This window comes from Lichenostomus cassidix, chromosome 3, assembly GCF_008360975.1.
Source record: "Lichenostomus cassidix isolate B80296 chromosome 3, HeHo_3.0, whole genome shotgun sequence".
Classification (NCBI taxonomy): domain Eukaryota; kingdom Metazoa; phylum Chordata; class Aves; order Passeriformes; family Meliphagidae; genus Lichenostomus; species Lichenostomus cassidix.
The window spans coordinates 60602510-60617043 of record NC_139483.1 but is presented as its reverse complement, the minus strand read 5'-3'; positions in this window follow the sequence as shown (position 1 = coordinate 60617043).

Here is a 14534-nt window from a genome sequence, read left to right as displayed (position 1 = left end):
TTTTAAGGCTGTCTTCCCACAATAAACAAGAATGCTAGACCAGGAAAGTCATCACCCTTACACCTGTGTACACAGTCATAAACACATTGGGTGTTGCAGTACAGCTTCCCTGGTTGAAGTGAATCACATCTGTTGCAGATTTGTCTTGATAGCTCTTGAAACCATCCAAAATAAAAATTTCATACTTTTGCCTTCCACGTAAATTGTTTCATAATGTGCTCTTTGGACCTCCTTGTTCGCACAGTTTCCTGTTGCACTGCATGCCACTACCAAGGGAAGTTCAGCCCCATTTGAAATGGAGCTAAATGAGTGTTTGAAATCCCCATTCAAGCAGCTGTGGGGTGCTGTTCTGTGGCCCCTTACACTCTCCAACACACAAGGCAGGCCTTCAACACCTCCTTCTGGGTGATGTGGTTCAGATCCCAGTTGTCCAGTAGCCTTCACTGGAGGTGACCTGTCTTGATCTGAGAAAGCACTAAAGTGGGCCCTGAGTCCCGCCAGCGCCTCACCAACACCAAGCAAAGGGGACAGGAACTTTCCTCAGTCTGCTGGGTGATATAGGCTACGGTGTTATTTCCCCCTCTTTGGGATGAGAGCGTGCTATGGGCTTGTGTTGGACTTGGCTTTCACATAACCCCAGGTCCTTTCTGACAAAGCTGCTAGCCAGCCTGTTTCTTCACAGTTACTACCAATAGAAGGGCTTATTCGGCCTTAGGTCCAGAATCGAGCATTTATCCTTGTGTTTCTCTGTGTGAAACATGTTGAAACTTCTGCCAGCCTGGTCCAGAAGCTTCCTAAAGTGCCTCACAAGTTAAGCTCTACTGTTTAGTGTGTCAGCCATCCCTCCTAACTTAGCGTTACCTTAAAATAGCCTGAGAGTGCATCCTGTCCTGTGGTCCAGGTTTCTGATAAGACAGTGCTCTATATGGACATTAGTATCAACCCCTAGAGTGCTCAACTTGTCATGGACCTTCAGGCACATTGCCAAGCCACCAGTACCACCCACAGAGTCTGTCAGCCAAGGCACTTTTCAATACATCTGTTAAACAGCTTGTTCATGCCACAGTTCCTCAGTTTGTGAGTGAAAGTGCTGCAGGAAATAATTTCAACCATTGTAATGAAGTCAAGATCTACTGTGTCCACCCTTATTCATGATATTCAGCCATTTCATCAGAGGATGCAGTCAGCTTGGCCAAGTGTAATTTGTCCTTCATAAATCAATGCCAGCTGTTTCTGACTGCCTTCTTGTCTCTTACAGGTCTCTTTCTAATAGAGTTTCATCCACTTTCTTTCTGTATCTTGCAGCCTCTGTGATTGTAAACTGAATCTTTCTGGTTTCCTGAATGATTGAGGCAACCATAAAAAGGGTACAGGTAACTAAATAATTTGCATTTTGAATGAGATGCTGTATCTAGTTCAGAAATGCTATTCTTAAGGCTGATAACTGATGCTTTGTCTTTTAACCCTTCCTGAATGTATCTATTCAATGTACATGTTCTCTATTCAATGTACATGTTTAGTATTTATAGTACTTTAAATACAGTAATCAATTTCCTCTTGCAAATCCATTAATAATTCTTTAATATGGATACTTCTTACACATCCTACATGTATGGAGGAGGTATGATTTTCAGTTTTATTGTCTGACAAATTCTTTGCCATTGATGTCCTTTCAGTTACATTTTTAGAATGACCTCCTGAATTATATTAATGAGGCTGGACTCACAGGCACTGGCCTCTGTGTAATTTTTGTAATATTTGTCAATTTTGTAACATTTCAATGTATATAATTCTTCTGCAAGTGCTGGTTTTTACACTGGTTTTCCAGTTTATTTGCACAATTGTTTATTTACACTGGTTTTCCACCCAGTCATTCTGCAACAGTACTTAGAGGCATCATTTATGAGCTTTTCCAAATACCTATCAAATGCATCATGTGTAGTATTAAATGCATAGGCTCTCTGTAGGCTGGAGGACTCTAACATAGTAAAAATATTAGCTCTGTCATGATTTTATTCTTGACTAAGTAGCCTGAAAACAGAAACAAATTTGGGATGCTCAGCTCAGTGCAATTTTATGCATCTTTTTTTACGTAACTCAGAAACTTCAGCAAGGATTTGCAAAGTCTCCCTACAGGATATTAAGGTAGTGCTAAGTCTTAAGTCTCAATCTTTCATCAGTCTCAGCTGACTTTTTTCTCCATCTTTTGCCAGAACAGATGGCAATTTCGAAAAAGAAATCCCAAATGATTTGGTTAACACAGAGTAATTCTAATAGAGTAGCTGGAGATGGCGCTCTCTGCCCACAGATTTCTGCTTTGAACGCATTTGCTGCCAGCGCCAGACTGAAATGGTGCTTCCATTTCTTTAAGAAATAGCGCTGTGGGAGACGGGATGATTTGCACACTTGACACAGTAATGTGAAAATCATCTCTCCAGATGCCCGGAGGCTGGCAGAAGACCAGGTAACTGTCCTAGGGTGGATCATAATCAGTTTGTGGTTTATATAATGTAGCACCAATAATAACACATTGGGTTTTGAAAACCCGTATGTGTTGTGCCAGCATGGGTGCAGTAAATCTTGTATTGGCAAAATATCTTCAGGAAAAGTAACTAATCAATGGAATTCATTCGTTGCCATCCGGCAGGAAAAGAAAAAAGAAACTAAAAAGTTGTATAGTTCTGTGGACATGGCAAAATGATTGCGAATCAGACCCATCAGGCAGGAATAACAACATTAATGCCCTCCTTAATAGCAAAAAGATTGATGAGCACCTGCCAGACACTGTAAATGGTCATTTTAGTTCTCCAGACTATGATATCTTTCTTTCTCTGAGGCAATCTTAGCAACAATGTACAGTTAACTAGTGAAAACCTGTTGCAAGAATTCTTCAGTGAAGGTACAGAAGAGCAAACCTCTGGAGTGACAAGTACACATGTGCCCTGTGGCTCCCTTCACTCTGCCTTGCACCTCCCAGTGCTGGACTGTGTGTCCTTGTGCCCAGGGAGCCTCACACTTCCTTACATGGGCTGTCAAAGCAGGTGAGAGGCACCTGAGAGAGGCACCATGCACTGATGTCTGGGCCAAGGGCTGGACATCTTCTGCTGAAACTTCATAGAATCACACAATGGTTTGGGGTGGAAAAGACCTTAAAGATCATCTAGTTCCACCGCTCTGCCATGGGTGGGGACACCTTCTATTAGAGGAAGTTGCTCAGAGCCCCATCCAACCTGGCCTTGAACACTTTCAGGGATGGGACATCCACAGCTTCTCTGGACAATATATTCTGGTGTCTCACCACACTCACAGAAAGCATTTTTCCTATGTCTTACCCAAATTTACTCTCTTTCAGTTTAAAGCCATTCCATCTTGTCCTGTCACTACATGCCCTTGAAAAACATCCCTCTCTATATCAAAAAGCTGAGGAGAAACATACACTTATGGTGGACGCCCAACAGTCAGCAATAACTGTCCAGAGTGTCCCTGTTCAGTGTAGCTAACCTGTGGCATCACTACCAGAAAGAAAAATATTTTTCTTGCTGCTGTTGCATAACATCTTGGGCTTTCTGTGATTAACAAGAGATTTTCTATCAGAACCCTCAGGGTTAACCTATCTAAACCTTCAAAATGAAGAAAAAGTGGTTTTACCTTATATGTGTAACAGATCTGCAGAGCCAAGAGTAGAACTTTAGAATAGCACATTTGGGAGAAAAAAAAGTCAATTTAAGAGCAAATCAATCTTACATGAGCAAAACATTTCTAATGTAAAAAGGCAGCTGAATTAGAGGATTAGGTCACACTGCCCGATTAACATCATTTGATCTTCTGCTATTGAAAAGCCACTGGCCTTCTCAGAGAATGGAAGCATTCAAACTTTAAATGAAACCACAAGCCTGGCTTAGAAAAAAACCTGCTAAACTGAAAACAACTTGCCTTGCTTCAGTAATTGTTGGTTTGTCTCTGCTGTGGGGGGATGCATCCAAATTAGGATTTAGAAATCCCTCACATTTTGCTATAACAAAGAAAGACTGCAAACCTGAATGAGGGCATCTTGGGCACTATGTGGGAGAGGCTTACGGCATGTGAATCTTGCCTTGCTTTGCCATATCATATTTATTTCCTGTTTGAAGGGGGAAGACATACTCAAATATTTGATGGGCTGTTTTTTTTCCTTTATTACACATTCACTGTTGGTTTTGCCTTTTTAACTTTTGTAGGGGTAGGAGGTAACAAAAAAAAAAAAAGTTCACCTTGGACCACAGAGCCCTCTCAGAATCTGAGAGGTACCCACTGATGACATTTGATAAGAGAGCAAGAGAAGGAGTTCTAGTTACAGTTTGGGGGTTTTTTTTAACTGAATTTGTTTTACCTAAGGAACATGTTTAAACAAAGAAACTTTTCTTAAAATTTTAACTCTTGCTTGTGGGCCTCAAAGCAAAATTCTAAAATATCAGCCTTGGTCTTCTGAAATTTTCTAAGGTCAAGCGAGAATGAGGGAACAATTCTATGATATAATTAAGCCTTTTGTCACTGGAAACACCAAGAACAAGAATAAATCCCATGTAAAAAAAATCCTCAGGCTACCTCTCATATATTTTCTGATAAAAAGTTTATACTGCTTTCACTTAATTATAGTTAAATGAGTTTTGAAGGGATTTTAACAGTCCCCTGCCACTGTCAGCACTTAGTGAAGTAAATAGCAAACAGACAGAAATCAAAGCATTTATTTCCTATCTCTAATGATTTGATTATCTGTTTGCTCAAAGGATTTTTCTGTGCTTTTTGGTAAGTACTAACAGTATTCTCAAGCAGTGTGTTTTTATTATTTGAAAAAAAATGCTCATTTAATATTCATGATGTTATTTTCAGTCATAGAGTTATTTCAGTTGCTAGAGATGGAGAAAAGCAGTATTTTAAGATATAGAAAGCTGTGAATATTCTTGTCATTCCCCCAGTCATGCTTTTAGGCACTGCGCATTCGTATAATGAGCACATAGATCCTGCTCAGACTCCTGCTTTTCAGCAGCCTCCCAAATGTCAGCCAAGTCAGACCCTGCTTCGCTTCCAAAATCAGATGTGATCGGGCATGTAACAATGTAAAGAAAAATAAACCCTGAAAGGCACTCTGAATTATAATGTACATTTTTTTTCCTGACATGCAAGAAAGAACAAAATGGAAGTTTTATCACAACTCTGCTTCCTTTTGAGTGCCCCCACCCACCCTTATTACTGTGAGCAACGTTTTCTCAAAATAAAGGCACACTGATTTGTTTGTTATTTTAGGCTCTGAGAAGCAGGTCAGACTGGAACCCTGTCCAAATATATGCCTCTAGTCCCATTAAGGACCTATAAACGTACTTATCTCCATCCGTTGCAAACCAGTGCATTGTCTTCCAGGGAGAGTTCCTGGTACTACATAACTCTGTCTATCACTTTACAGCTGTACGTGCTCTTGCATCCTGGCGGCATCTGAAGCCGCTTCGCTCCTGTTGGTTCTCACACAAGGAGAGATGCACGTAATTAGCTGCATTAGCCTCCTGGCCCCCCACTGCTCGGCTATTATTTTGACGGCTGGTGACAGGGCTCTGGAGCCTCCCTTCCCCTCTGTCACCCTGCCTGGCAGCCGCAGCTGGGCGGCCTGATTTGTGCCCTGCCAGCCCCGGAGTGAGGGAGGAGCAGGGGGGAACACCCTGAGGCCACAGTGCTTCGCTGCAGGGGCTTCAAGAGGTCTTCTAAGGGCAGGGTCGCTGGCCACAGCTGGGGGCTGCACTCCCTCCTCTCTCATGCGACTGATGTAGTCCCTACACTTATAAAAAAAAAACTGCCTTGCTATTTTTGTCCAAATATTTGAGCCCTTCATACATCCTTGAACAAAACACACCAGCCATAGGCATGCTCTTGCTAATCCAAGGGAATTTTTTTGCATGGGCTTCTGCTTTCTAACCTGAGATTGACTTTAATTATCCATTATTTTGCCATCCTCCCTGTGAGCCTCTTGCTGAATGCATTGTGCCACCCAGTATATTAGTCAATCATCGCAGCTTACAGAGTGCTGTACTTCACATCTTGGCTTCGGTGTCATTCATGTGCACTGAGTGGAGACAGCAACCAGTTTTAAGATGCTGGGTAGATTTAAGCATGCTAGGGCCTGTCTGTCCCTATAGTAAATAGCTTTGCTGACATTTAAGCTGCACATGGCTTGATGTTAGGTCAAACAAAAATGTCACACTATAATCACTTTTTAAATAGCTGTTTCCGGCTCAGTTAGTACTGTATAGTTCCAGAAGAGAAAGCACTTACAAGCTGACAGACAGAAAGGGGAACCGTCTGTATAGGATGTTTGCCTAATCCCATCCCTGCCCTTGCCTGTCAGGCTTGGAGGCTTTGTTTGTTTAAAAAAAAAATGCATATACAATTTAATGCCACTGTACTTTTCAGCTGAGCCGACTAAAGAAAATTCACGAATAAGTTCTGGGGAGAATTCACAGCTTTGATGTAGCTGTGAGGGGGTTGGGTGGCCCACGGGGCACCCAGCCCTCAGCAGTTTTTGGGGCTGATACTTTGTCTTGTGGCACTATGCTGCTGAGATGCTACTGCTGTGAGAAGGCATGTAGGTAAAATCCTAATGAGCTCTGACAGCAGAAAATGTGAGGATTTTCATATTCCCTTATACCACTCCTTAAATTTCTCTGTGCCTCTGAACCACCCTGTGAAGAACACAGACCATGGGGAAGCCATGCCAGACTTACTTCATCTTTCAGATGCCTCAGTTTGGTGTGTGACAGTCTCCATATAGAATCACAGAACCATTTAGGTGGGAAAAGACCTTGATATGGTTTCACTGAGGCTCTGGCATCCTGCCCTACCCTAAGGAGGAACTAGCATCCCCATGGCACACAGCAATGGCTTGCCAGAGAGCACAGCAGTATTCCCCAGGTCCTGGTCCCCCATTAACACAGGCAGGCAGTGGGTCAGAGCACCCTGTGATGAGTCTGAAGTGTGTAGGTCTTTACTCTCCACCCCAAATATATGGCTGGAGGGAATACTTGCATCCTTCTTACCTCTCCCACCTTCCCAAAACCAGCTACATGTGCAATGCTGCCCACCTGCAGTTTTGTCTTTGCCCCACAAGCTCTCCTGGGGATTATCAGCAGTTTCTTTTGTGGCAAGGGACAGCTGTAATCAGAAGGTGGATCAGTGGATCGTGAAGCACTTGTGGAAGGTAACACATGAGAGCGCTACAAAGACAAATGAGAGTGCATGGTCTTTTGTTGAGGAAGAACAGAAACCCATGAGGGAATAACACAGTTTGTCATCAGCGGTTTAGCAGGAAGGACACCAGCTTTTCTTGGCTTCCACTGTAAAATTCTTCTTAATTTGATCTCTGGCTCTAGTATTTCTAACAAACTGGCAGTCTGAGAAGGTGCTATAGATGTGACTAAATGCCACCACGAGAACTGAGCCCAGGCCTTGAACACCCCTGGCTGCTGCTTCACAGAGGCTGCTGACCCCTGCTTGTTGGTCTGTTGTAAGTAATTTCCTTTCCTGGTTAGGTCAGAACAGTGGCACCAACCTGAGTGTGTCAACATGGGGATTTCCTGCTATGTTGATTTTCCTCTCTTCTGAAGCAAGCTGTATGCCATATTTTTTAAGTTGAAAAGCAAGTTTATTCCTGTAAGAGATATATTGTAAGCTGCATTTAGACAGTAAGTGGTCAAGCTTCACACATTCCTCATTTCACATCATAGTTACAGCAGGTGGAGGCTACTATCTGATCCCATAACAATGAAATGAACATGATAGATAAACAAATCTCTTCCACGTTCAGACTGTGGAAGATAAACTTTTGCCAAATAGAGTTGTGAACTATGGGGTACTATGAAGGGGGTGTTGGGAAAACATCAATAGTCTCCAAGAGGTAGGAAAAGTTAACCTTTTGTTTACAAACACCCAACATTTCTTAACCCAGAAGTGATTTTTGTTAGACCTCAAATTTGTATCAGCAACCCTTTTTCTTTTAAGCACAGTTGGCTGGGAATGACTGTGCTTTTTCTCAACCACTGAGGTGAAGGTGAGTGGTTGCCATTACTTGCAAGCTGTGGGGAGCTACTTTAGGGCTGTTGGAGAGTTTCTCCTGGCCAGGAGATGGGCAAGGAAGAAACAGAAGGATGGAATGTATACAGTGCACAGTACATTTAGTAGGAATGACCACACATTCAAAGTCCAGCCACTTCTCCCTGTTTTACACTCTTTGCCAGTACAAAGAATCAAACAGGACTAGAGCAGCCAGGAGTGGGTGAGCATTCCTGAGAAAGCATAAAAAATGGTGTGCACTGGAAAACAAATGCTGTGATTTGTGATCTTATGCAGATTCACCAGCCAAGGAGACTCAGGCTAGGGAAAAGGAAAGGCCCCACTGATGACTGAGGTAGAAACTTCCTAAATACAAGTTTACATCCTTGTGTTATGGGGTTCTTTCTCAAAAAACACACAGAGCAAAGTAGAGGTGGGCAATGGCACTTTTGTTACCTGTATTTTAACATGTGAGATCGTGTATGCCATGATGTACCATGAATTAAATGCAATGTTTAGAGCTGTAAGCTACCACCCTCTGTTTTGTCTGCTCATCATCAAATAAAGACTTAGCTCAGGCAAGAGAAAATTTTCTTCAATCTTACAGCATTTAAAATGCATTCAGGCATTCAGCTGAAAGACGCTTCCTAGGAAATCAAAATTTAATTAGTAAATGTTATTTAAACTAACCCAGTTATCTCTTTGGGGTTTTTTTCTTGTTAAAAATACTTGGCTTCCTTTCTAATGTACATCACACGCACAATATTCAGTTGTAAGTGATTAGCAGCACATTCTTGCAATATCACATATAATTCTTGTTAGTGAAGATCACAGAATCACAGAATGGTTGAGGTAGGAAGGGACCTCTGGAGGTCATCTGGTCTGACCACCGTACCCAGGCAGGGTCAGTGAGGACATATAGCTTTTTACTGTCTTCAAGAATGAAGACTTTGCAACATCTCTTTGTCATCTTCAAGGACAAAATATCATGCCTTTGTGCCATCATTAAGAGGAGAGGAACTCCCCATCTGCAGCAGTTTAAGTGAAAAAAAAAAAGGACACACTAATATGAGAAATAAAAAGATGTTAACATTTCTACTTTTTGCTTTGCTGACTCCACATTCTTTACTTATACGTAAAAATTTACACAAGGATTTTATTAAGTGATTCTTTACAACCACAATTTTACTGTTCCTTTGCAAGCGGATCATAAATCCCCGAAAAATTTTAAAGCTAAAACCTGCAGCCATGTACCACTGAAATTCCCAGCGATTTTTCAGTACTAGAAATCATCTTCTGAGATATCACAGCTTTTCATATCCTGCATTTTTCATATGGGAAATCTAATACTGTAATATCCACCTGAATTTCTTCTGTGCAGAAAAATACTGATTTTAACTTACCTGCCTTTTAAACCAAGATTCTTTAGATGAGGTGACTATTTAGAAAGTTAATTATTTTCTTTTTAAAGACTTAATTTGGACACTTGGTCTTGAATATATTTTATGTTTTAATGCAAATTTTTAATCAGTTTGCAGGTTGTGTGGACATCTCTAAGCAGAAGATATGCATTTTTATGAAGTGTGTATCTCAGTTAGGCTTTTGGCCAAGTGCACTGTCAGACATCATCCGTATTTGCCTTCCTAGGTGCAGTTTTGTATCTGCTCTGTGAGAATCACGTATTTAGTTTTTATTTGTTTTGCTAAGAGTAAAATTAACAAATGTTTTCACAAGCAGAGGAGTGAAATCCCTGCCACAGAGTTCCCTGAGTGTGGGAGTAGCACAGCAGGCATATGAAGACGCAAGAAACCATTTCAAGACCGCTGGAAGTTGCAATACCCCTTTTCAAGGCACCCTGACAAACTGCTGTGCAAAAGTGTTCCAGTGCAGGGCACTGGCAGGTCGATGCAGTGACATTAGGAGGATGACAGCAATGCTTGAACGATGATTCCACATGAAATATATTCACTGATTTTTGACTGTTTGGAGGGTCATTCAAATTAATGACACTAAAGAAGAACATTAGAAAATCATTGGGACGACCTTTGTGATTGTCTTGGATAATGTAGCTGGCTGGCCTTTGTAAACTGGTTACTGAGCAATTCACAATTCACAACAAAAGCTACCCCAATAAAATGTTTGTCTACTTGCTTCTTTGTCTAGCTGCTTTTTTTTGTTGTTTTGTTAAAAGGTTTGATTTTTACAAAGCTTGTCAGTAAGATTCTTGGTCTCTCAAAGTTCTGTATTTTCTTTTTTCATGTGAGCATTTCAATCAAACCAAATATGACAACTTAAAGACGTGCAGATGGCTTTTGAGCTGGAGAGAACTGGTTGTCTAAACTAACTGGTATAAAGGGGAGTCTTCTACTTGGTTGACTGAAGTTTGGCTCTGTTAATTTAGTAACAAATTTTTCCTCAGCCTTTGTTCATGTCTTAAAGTTTTTTACCTTTCCTGATATGGATTGTGACTCTACTAATGGTAAGCTTTTTTTTTTTTTTTTTGGTAAGTCAAGGGATGAATATAAATCCCTCCCAAATGCCCAATTTCATAAACATTTTGGATTTTTTTTTTTTTACAGTGGGAGGCATAAAAACATCAATGTGGAAAATTATTGGTCACTGTTACTTGACTTGCTCTTGTGACCATTTTGGCATAAAATTAAAAAAAAATAACAAGCATGTGCAGAAAGATGAAAGAGAAATTCTTCCTTTCTCACAAAGCTTCTTTTCCATGATTGAAGATCTAATTTATTTTTTTAAATTTCAGTTTTCTTTTTTCTTCAATTTCTTTTCTTTTGAATTCTTTTTTCAATGTCCTGTTCCCTCATAACTTATCTCCTGACAGCCATGTTATAAGGTAAGTGGTTTAAGTAGATATTAATCTGAAATAAAAAAGTGTTTTGCTCAACAAAAGCTGCAAAACTCAGTTTGTTTGCAGAGGAAAAAGTGCTGGTCTCGCCCTTCCCTGTTCTTGCTCAGGAATGTTTTAATGTCCAAATTAGAAGACTAAAGTACTATCAAGAAATAATATTTCAGGTAATTGAATTTGGGTTTTTTGAGGGTTTTTTGTGGCCAATGCTTGGTAATTAAGGGCTGGTCTTGGATTTTAACTTTTCATTTTTGAAATATGAACTCTTTTTCTTAGACAGATTAATCGGACTTTCTGTGGCTGATGGCCAAGATGCTCAATTACAGATTTAGATATAAAGTTACAGCTCCATTTCATGCAGCTTTTTGCTTTGAATCTGTGACTTACCACACGCACGTTAAAAGGGAAGACCAACAGCGAGCAGCTGCCACACGATCCCCTGTTTCACTCGCAAGCGGTGAAGTGTTTGCGCGGCACGGGGCATCATCCCTGCGGGGAGCCCATTCCTGTGCAGGGAGTCCTTGGACCCAGCAAAATGCTTTCTTCACCTCTGAATGCAGCTGTGAGCAGCAGGCTGTACTGTGCCAAATACAGTTTGTTGGCGTCGGCTTGAGCTTTATTCTGCTGGACTGTTTTTTCTCTTTTCTGTGTGTAAATATTTTAGCAAACCTTTCTGTTGGCTTCTTGGCTGCAGTGTCCCTGGAGAAAAAGAAAAAAGATCATCTTTTCTGACCTACAGAGCATGGAAATGGGAGTTTCAGTGAATGGTTGGAGCAGTGCCTCCAAAATCTTGTTTGCAGGTGTTTTTCAGCCACCCAGCAGAGCACAGAAAATGCCCAAGTCACTGTCTGTGAGGAACACAGCTGAGATACAGTCTGGACAACACTCTAAGCTTGTCTTAAACAGCCTCCTGCCCAAAAAGTATTCTGCTAAAGAGGTCATGCGTAACTTTTAATACTAAATATTTTTGTTTCTTGAACTTTTACCAACAAGCAAATACAAATGTGTCACTTTTAAAATACACTCATTGGAAATCCTTTTCAATTAAGCAACCTTGTCAAAAATAGCCTACCAAAATAATAATGAAAAGCACTTTTATTTAGGGAATTACATTCACTGCTCCAGTATCAGATATTCTCAAAAACATATTGTAAAAAAGGATCCCACGCCAAAATCTTCAGGATGCTTCCAATCCCACTGGAGTTGTGTGAGTTTAGTTCAGTGCTGTTCTATTATCATAGTCAATGTATTTTTGACAAGTGAAATAAAGCATTTAAAGGTTTTATCCAAAGCATTTTGATATATAGGTAAATTCTTTATACAAAGCATTTTCATGTATTTTTCTTTGCTCCTAGGATGACTCTGTTTAAATTTCTCCCTCATTTGGTCCTTAAAACCTTTTTATGTTCAGGGGAGGGTGGACATTGGGAGCATGTGCTTTCAATTGCCATTATACTGAGTGTGAGAGCTGGAAAAAATATTTATCTTCAAATCAACAGAATAATGTGGACAAAAGAGTTATTTGTTTTCATTTTTAAAATTAAAATAGGAACACCAGGTCACAAACTATCATTCAAAATTTAAATAAATCTTTTTGAAAATATTTTTTCTCAATTTTACTTCTATTTTTTCATCCAAAACTATTTTTTGAATTTCACATAAATTCTTGCATAGTTTCAACCTGTGTCTCCTTCTACTGAATGATAAATTACATAGGTTAAAAAAATCACTAGCTCCAAATGTACCACTTTCATTTTGAATATGTATGTATTGCTTCAACAGCAATGGTTAAAATTACAAGAAATTTATTACCCAGTCCTATGAGACAAAACCACATCATCTTTTTAAAGAAAAATATATATGTACAGGTTCTGTTGTTTGCTTTAAATCACCCATTGCTGCTACTTGATCACAAATTTGAATTGTGTAGACAATCTTCCAGGCCCTGCTGGTAATTAATCGCTGTAACTTGTGTGTGTCTTTGTGAAACCAGCAGTGTGGCTGCAGATAAACAACTAATTAGCCCTTTTACACAAGTGAAATGGATTTCCAATTACTGCTATCTCCCCCCTCCCCCCTAGTCTTCACATGCATTTTTCTTAGGCATTACAGATGCCTCATGGCTTACCAAACCAGATAGTCTTGTCTTTCTCCCTTTCTCTCTCTACCATTCAGCAAGGGTTTAATCCAAGCCAGGATGCTGAGCTGCTGTGCTTGCCCTCATGCTGCTATGCTGGTGAGAAAAGGCTTTTGAAGGTAAGAATGAACATTTTAGATAAATCAAGAAATCATAAAAAGCATTTGGGCAATAACAGGGGTAGTAGTTTGTAATCAGACGCAGCACTGCCAGAGAGCTGTAATGGGAAGAAGCTCTAGAATTATCCCAGGTCCCTAGATTAGCTCAGAGGACTAAAGGGAAAAAAATGTGACCAGCAGTATGTAGTGTATATGGGCACAAACTAGGAAATCCAGAGGAATCTGTAACATGGTGTATTACAAGCAGCACAGAGGTGCAAACTAGTCCTGTGACCTGCTTATCTGCAGAAAGCTGGGACTGGATCCAACTGCTTTGATCCTCTGAGAAAGGAGAGAATGCAGCATCATGTACAGCTAATTTGGTAGAGTTCAGCTAGAGTACAGCTCCAGCCCTAACAGAGGCCAGATGGCGTGACCCCGTGCTGTGCTGCCCGCCTGCCTGAAGCACAGCACTTCCCTTTGGCAGGCAACTGCCTTTCCACCATGTGGGATTTTTGTCTTCAGAGCTGCTTTAAGAAAAAAAAAAAAAGCCTCGCAATTCTTTTGCTCCAAAGATGGACCCACCTCTTGAGCACAGTAGTTCTCTGTTTCCACCAATGTATTTGGAAATCTTTACAGCATTCCACCGGAGCCAATGCAAGTTTGATGCTTTATTTTACAGAGGCAGAGCAAGTATGGAACATATTAGCTTGCTGGGAAAATTCTGACTTGGATTATTGCTTTGGCACTTTCCAAGTGGCCTTCTCACTCTATATCCCAAACTGTCTCACAGGGTAATAAATTACATTACCCACAACCAGGATGACCTCAGTAAGATCTACCTATGGCCAAAAATAGCTCCATGTTACTGTCAGTTAATTAGTGGTGTCATTCATAAATTGAGGAAGTGAGAACCAGGAAGCAACCCTTTACTCTTTATGGCCTGTGTCACAGCATGGCACAAAAGCCATCAGGTAGCTGAAGGCAGGTTAGATATCAACAAGGAATTTGTTCCTCTGGCCCATGGGAGAGGCATGGCACACACACAGTCACCCTTGCATGCACAGCCCATGTGTGGTCACATTTGGGGTTATCATGCCACCTTCCTGCAAGCAAGGCCTGAGCTGCTACCATCTTAAATTGTGCACTGCTCTGACTTTAAACCTTGACCCTGTGTAATCTGATGAGGGTAGCTTCCCAATCCTGGAGCCCTCTGCATTCAGGCTAAAACTTCTTCCTCTGGTGTACACAGACTGGTGTCACACCCAGTCTGTTGCACCCACACTGATGTAGCATTAGGGGAACCCAGCTAGGCTGCTTGCTGCCTCTCTGTGGCCATCCAGGGAGCCTTTCTGGG